We start from the raw sequence: 5,978 nt of genomic DNA, 5'->3' as shown, positions 1-5,978 counted from the left end.
TACAATTTCTCAAAATATCATGGTAAAATTATTTCCTTTTTTGAGAGGTCCAGCAATTAAAAATTATTTCATTTTTACTTTATCAAAATCTATTTTCTTTCCATTCTTGTCCACCCACTCTCCACTGGAAAAAACAAAAAACAAATCTCTGTAATAAATATGCATAATCAAGCAAAACAAATTTTTGCATTGGCTATCTCCAAGAAATATAGGACTTAGTCTACACTTGGAGTGTGTCACAATGCTGTAAAGAGGTAGGTAGCATGTTTCATCCTTAGGTATTTGGAATCCTAATTGCTCATTATGTTGATCAGAATTCTTATGTCTTTTCAAGTCAACAGCCAACAGTTAAAAAGCATTTATATCATTTTGCAATGTTGTTATTTTATAAATTATTCTTCTGGTTCTGTTTACTTTTCATTAGTTCATAAAAGTCTTCCCAGGTTTATCTGAAACTGTTTCTTTCTTCCTTTCTTCCTTCCTTCCTTCCTTCCTTCCTTCCTTCCTTCCTTCCTTCCTTCCTTCCTTCCTTCCTTCCTTCCTTCCTTTCCTTCTTTCTTTCTTTCTTTCTTTCTTTCTTTCTTTCTTTCTTTCTTTCTTTCTTTCTTTCTTTCTTTCTTTCTTTCTTTCTTTCTTTCTTTCTTTCTTTCTTTCTTTCCTTCTTTCTTCCTTCTTTCCTTCCTTCCTTTCTTCCTTCCTTTCTTTCTTACAGCATGAGAAATTACTTATCCTCATTGGCCCAAATCAACCTATTCTTCATCTCCTCCTTCTTCTATGACCCAAGTCCATTTGTGTCATTCAGCTGTTGGTCAAAGTAACATTGCTATTGTTTATCATATTACATTTCAGTTTACATCCCCAATGTAATCTCCATTCTCTAACTTCCCAATTACATTGAGATATTAATTCATTCTATTGATTTCTAATTTTCTTCAATGTTGCTGAAAAATTTTCTTGTACAGCTTCTTGAAATATGGTAAAATTATTTTCTTTCTTGAGAAGTCTGATAATTTTTCATTAAAATTAAATTTTATTTTACTTTTTATCTTACTACAATTTATTTTCTTCACATTTCTTTCCAACCCCCTCCCCACTGGAAAGACAGATAAACAAAACCCTTATAACAAATATGCATAATTAAGCAAAACAAATTTTTGCATTGGACATCTCTTAGAAGTATGAGACTTGGTCTGAACTTTGAGTTCATCACAGTTCTGTAAGGAGGTAGGTAGCTTGTTTCATCCTTGGGTGTTTGGAATCTTGGTTGGTTATTATGTTGATCAGAATAATTCTGATCAACGTAATTCCATCACGTTCATATACAATAATATGTTCAACCATTACACAAGTGATAGGCATCCCTTTAGTTTTCAGTTCTTTGCTGCCACAAAAAGAATTGCTATTAATACTTTTGTGTGTATTAGTCCTTTTCCTCTTTCTTCAATCTATTTGGGGTATAGGCTTAATGGTGGTATCACTGGTCAAATGGCATGTACAGTTTAGTAAATTTTGGTGTGTGGTTCCAAATTGTTTTCCATAATGGCTGGACCAGTTCACAGTTTTATCAACAGAACAATAAAGTGTTGTTTCCCCCATGACCATTCTGATATTTAACATTTTCCATTTTGCCAATGCAATGGGTATGAGGTGGAACCAAGTCAGATAGTACTGACAATATCCCTTCTTGTTTCTGTTAGACCTGTCATCTCAGTCTCTGTAGATTACATTTTTTTTTCTGGTCATGTGGTTTCCTGAGCTTGTTTTTCTGCTTTCTCTGATATCCTGTCCTTATCTTTGTCCTCAAACTTTAGGCAAAATGCCTAATTATATTTACTCCAACCAATGTCTCATGTCATCAGGAATAATATAGTTTGGGATTTTCTCCAGAACTATTTTATGAGCCACAAAAGAAAATTTTCACTTTATAGTTACAGCTAGCTGTTAACCTGAAATGACATTAATCCACCTTAAGGTCCTCTTGTCTTAACCATACTTGGCTCCAAGTGTCTTTTAGTTATTTCTTAAAATCCAAGTCATTTTCTAAGGACAATGATTTATTACCACTGATAACTTTAAAGGAATGTATCTTGTGCTCTCAAGGCAATTTCACAGAATTATTTTGGGCAATTATAAGACCTATGTTGAATATCTTTATTCTCCTTTGCATTCCTTGGAATTAACACCTCTATCTCCTATTTATCTCATTAGCTCAACATTTCACATTCCAGACATTCCTTTGTTTGCTGCATCTCTTTCACCTCCAGAGTATTTAGGTGGAGCTTAAGGAGCCCTGGACATGGAATCAGTAAGACCTGTGCTTGAAATGTACCTCAGCCACATTAATTGTATGATCCCGGGCAAGTCACTTAATTCCACCCCCAGTTTCCTCATCTATAAAATGATAGTATTGAACTAGATGCTTTTTAAGATGCTTTTGAGTTCTATTGTTTTTGGGATCCTGTGATGAGTTTTGGGGTATTTGTTAAAAACGTAGAATCCTTCTTTTATACTCCCACTTTATCCATCAACAGGAAAACAGAAGCACAAGCATAAAAAGCATATTGATCAATTTCAGAGATTATGTGAATGTTGCTTGGTTTGTGACATATTAAGGTAATATTTGACTTTATTAACTTGTATATCTCTCAATCCATGCTATTAATATTATTCTCATGAATTCTGATTCTTGTATCATCTTTTTCCTTTAGGTAGGGTCATATCCAGTTGTGCCCATTGGAGTCAATGGATGGAGAGAATCATTCGACAGTATCTCAGTTTGTGTTCCTTGGGCTCTCTGATTCATGGGAGATTCAGTGTCTCCTCTTTGTGTCCTCCTCTGTACTCTATATGGTGAACATTCTGGGAAACATGCTCATTTTGTTTACTGTGACCTTTGATTATCATTTACACTCACCTATGTATATCCTGCTTGCCAACGCTCTTTCATTGACTTAGGTTTTGGCTCAGTCACAGTCCCCAAAATGATTTGTGACCTTTTCAAGAAGCATAAATTAATTTCTTTTGGGGGTTGCATTGCTCAGTATCTTCCTCATTCATGCATTCGGTGGCACTGAGATGGTGTTGCTTATAGCCATGGCCTTTGACAGATATGTGGCCATATGTAAGCCTCTCTACTATTTGACCATTATGAACCCAAGAATGTGCGTTTTCCTTTTGATTGTTGCCTGGCTCATTGGCCTCATCCACTCCTTGGTTCAATTGGCTTTTGTTGTAAACTTACCTTTTTGCGGTCCTAATGAATTGGACAGCTTTTTCTGTGACCTTCCCCGGTTGATCAAACTGGCCTGCACTGAGACTTATAGATTGCAGTTTATGGTCACTGCCAACAGTGGTTTCATTTCTCTTGGATCCTTCTGTGTACTGATAATTTCCTACATTTTCATCTTGGTCACTGTTCAAAAATGTTCTTCAGGTGGTTCTTCCAAGGCTCTTTCCACTCTGGCAGCTCACATCACTGTGGTGGTTTTATTCTTTGGTCCATTGATATTTTTCTATATATGGCCATTTCCTACATCAAGCCTGGATAAATTTCTTGCTATTTTTGATACAGTTCTTACTCCATTTCTGAACCCAGTCATCTACACATTCAGGAACAAAGAGATGAAGGTAGCAATGGGAAGAGTCTGTAGCCAGCTTTTGAAGAAGGTTGTTTAAATTCATTTGGGGGTAAAGGTTATCAATCCTGAGACTCTTCTTAAATCTGCTGTGTCCCAAATAATCCCATTGAAAGTTACATTGATATTTTAAAATGTAACATAACATAATAAAATATAATAATAGTTGGCATTTATATGGCTCTTTAAGGTTTGCAAAGCATTTTACATGTGTTATCTTATTTGAACCTCACAAAACCCACTGAGGTTGGTGCTATTATAATATCCATATTACAGATGAGTAAACTGATGAGGGAGGTTGTGACTTTCCCAGAGTGACACAGCTAGTAAATGTCTAAGGCAACATTTGAACTTGGGACTTCCTGACTTTAAGTCGAGTATGCTATCCATTATAGCATCTAATTGCCTCATTATGTTCCCACCCAATCTACACCTTTTTTGAACTTCTGTATTTCTTCTGAGGGCACCTACATCTTTCTAGTCTCCAAGGTTCATAATCTTTTATTTTTCCTTTGCTCTGCACTCTCCCTCACTCCCTCCCATATCCATCCATCCATCCATCTATCCATCTATCTATCTATATCTATCTATCTATCTATCTATCTATCTATCTATCTGTCTATATCCCCCCCCCCAAGTGTCAAAGTGGTTCTCTTTAAGCAGAATTCTGACAAAGTCACTCCCCTGCTCAATAAATGCTATCAAAGGCTTCCTATTGCCTCTAGCATAAAATGTAATCTCTCCTGTTTGACTCTTTAAGCTGTTTGATTAAGCTGGGTTAGGTTTGGATTGGGATTCGTGCTGGCAATAAGGCACACTTCCAACAGAACAGTTTTTTATTGAAAGACAGGGGAAATACTCTATTAACCCTGCAACCACATTATTTAACAATTCCTACTACAGTTAATGCAGTGACAAAGACAGAGACGCAGACATACAGAGGCAACACCTGTTCAGAGGCAAACTGCAGCCCCAGGTTTCTCCAAGCTGGGGAATGTTTCTCTTCTGTATAAATGCAGAGACACCGACAAAGGACACATACACAACATACAACATACAACATACATACGTTCACCACCTACACCAAAGCTTTTCCTAAGCTGGAGAACTCTGTCTTTTACAGCCACTTTGGTGAGTCCCTTCTGAATGTAGCACCAGGAGAAGCGTCCTCCCCATGGGTGAGGTTCCAATGTGCCTGTCCCATGTGGTGACTTTTCTAGGGTCCTGAACAAGGAAAGTTTTTTCCTGCCAGAGAGAGGAGTGCCCCCTCCCCCCCCTTTCCTAAGAACTGGCTCTTCAGGAATATTTAGGAGTTATTTCCTATCCTTTCTCTTAGGAGTTTCCTGTTTTCAGTCTCCAAGTGGGAGAGTCTGCAAAATGGGGCAGGGAGCTTGACGCATACATGCTGAGCTTACACTGTAATATGGAGGATCTTCTCTAATGATTTATCATTCACTCAGTCCTAAGATCTGACATATTTAAGTGTAGACTGTGAAAACTTTAAGGATCATTTTGGTATACATTTGTTTCATTCGACAGAACATGTAACCATTACATAGACACAAAATTACAGGCACTACAATGAAGACTTGACTAAATGTGAGTCCTCTAATAATTTGCCGGCAACTATGTAAGTTGGTATTTGATGTTCATTGAGTGCTCTTTGACTATTTTTCAATAGTTGCTTAACTCTAAGGAGGAAGTAAGTAGATGGTATAGACAAAGGTTAGGGTACCCAAGAAAGAGTTACATCATCTACTTGGTCAGGAGAAAAGTAAAAATCATCATCCTGCCAATGGCGAAAATACACATTTGTTAAACATCCAGCAAAAGGGGCTGTTAGAGACAATACAGACATACTGAGCAGAAACTTCGTATAACATAGAAAAAATTAGACATAGGATACAGAGTAAGGTCTCATAGCCATGATTACAATTAGTACAGACACTTAGAAAACAAAGTAATTATGCAGTACAAGAGGGATAACATGGAAATTACACACTATAACAACAGAGCACACCTTGAAGTGCATGATAGTGTCAATACACAAATTGCTAATAACATATACATATTTTCCATAGAACATTGGGTCTAATTAAATGGCAAGGAAACATTAAAAACAGTCAAAAATTGTTTCTGATAATTTAGAGTAGGTTGGTAGGGTAGGATCATCTTGGGCAGCCACCGAGCATTAATAATTAAAGCTTGGGACACATCCTGTGCAGTCTGCTGGAAAGGGTCTCAAGATCTATAAAATCTACTATGCCCAAACCTGTCCCTGCTCCACCAAGCAAAGTGTCATACCAAGCTCTTTTGCATCAAGCGCATGGTTTAGATGGAGGA

At 37.0% G+C, this 5,978-nt stretch overlaps 1 pseudogene; it reads left to right on the top strand.

Annotated features, from left to right (window-relative positions):
• Positions 1–2,742: 2,742 nt before the first annotated feature.
• Positions 2,743–3,675, top strand: LOC118827933 (annotated as a pseudogene).
• The last annotated feature ends 2,303 nt before the right edge of the window (positions 3,676–5,978 follow it).

This window comes from Trichosurus vulpecula, chromosome 8 (genome assembly GCF_011100635.1).
Source record: "Trichosurus vulpecula isolate mTriVul1 chromosome 8, mTriVul1.pri, whole genome shotgun sequence".
In the NCBI taxonomy this organism is placed as follows: domain Eukaryota; kingdom Metazoa; phylum Chordata; class Mammalia; order Diprotodontia; family Phalangeridae; genus Trichosurus; species Trichosurus vulpecula.
This window is presented reverse-complemented; position numbering and strand designations above follow the sequence as displayed.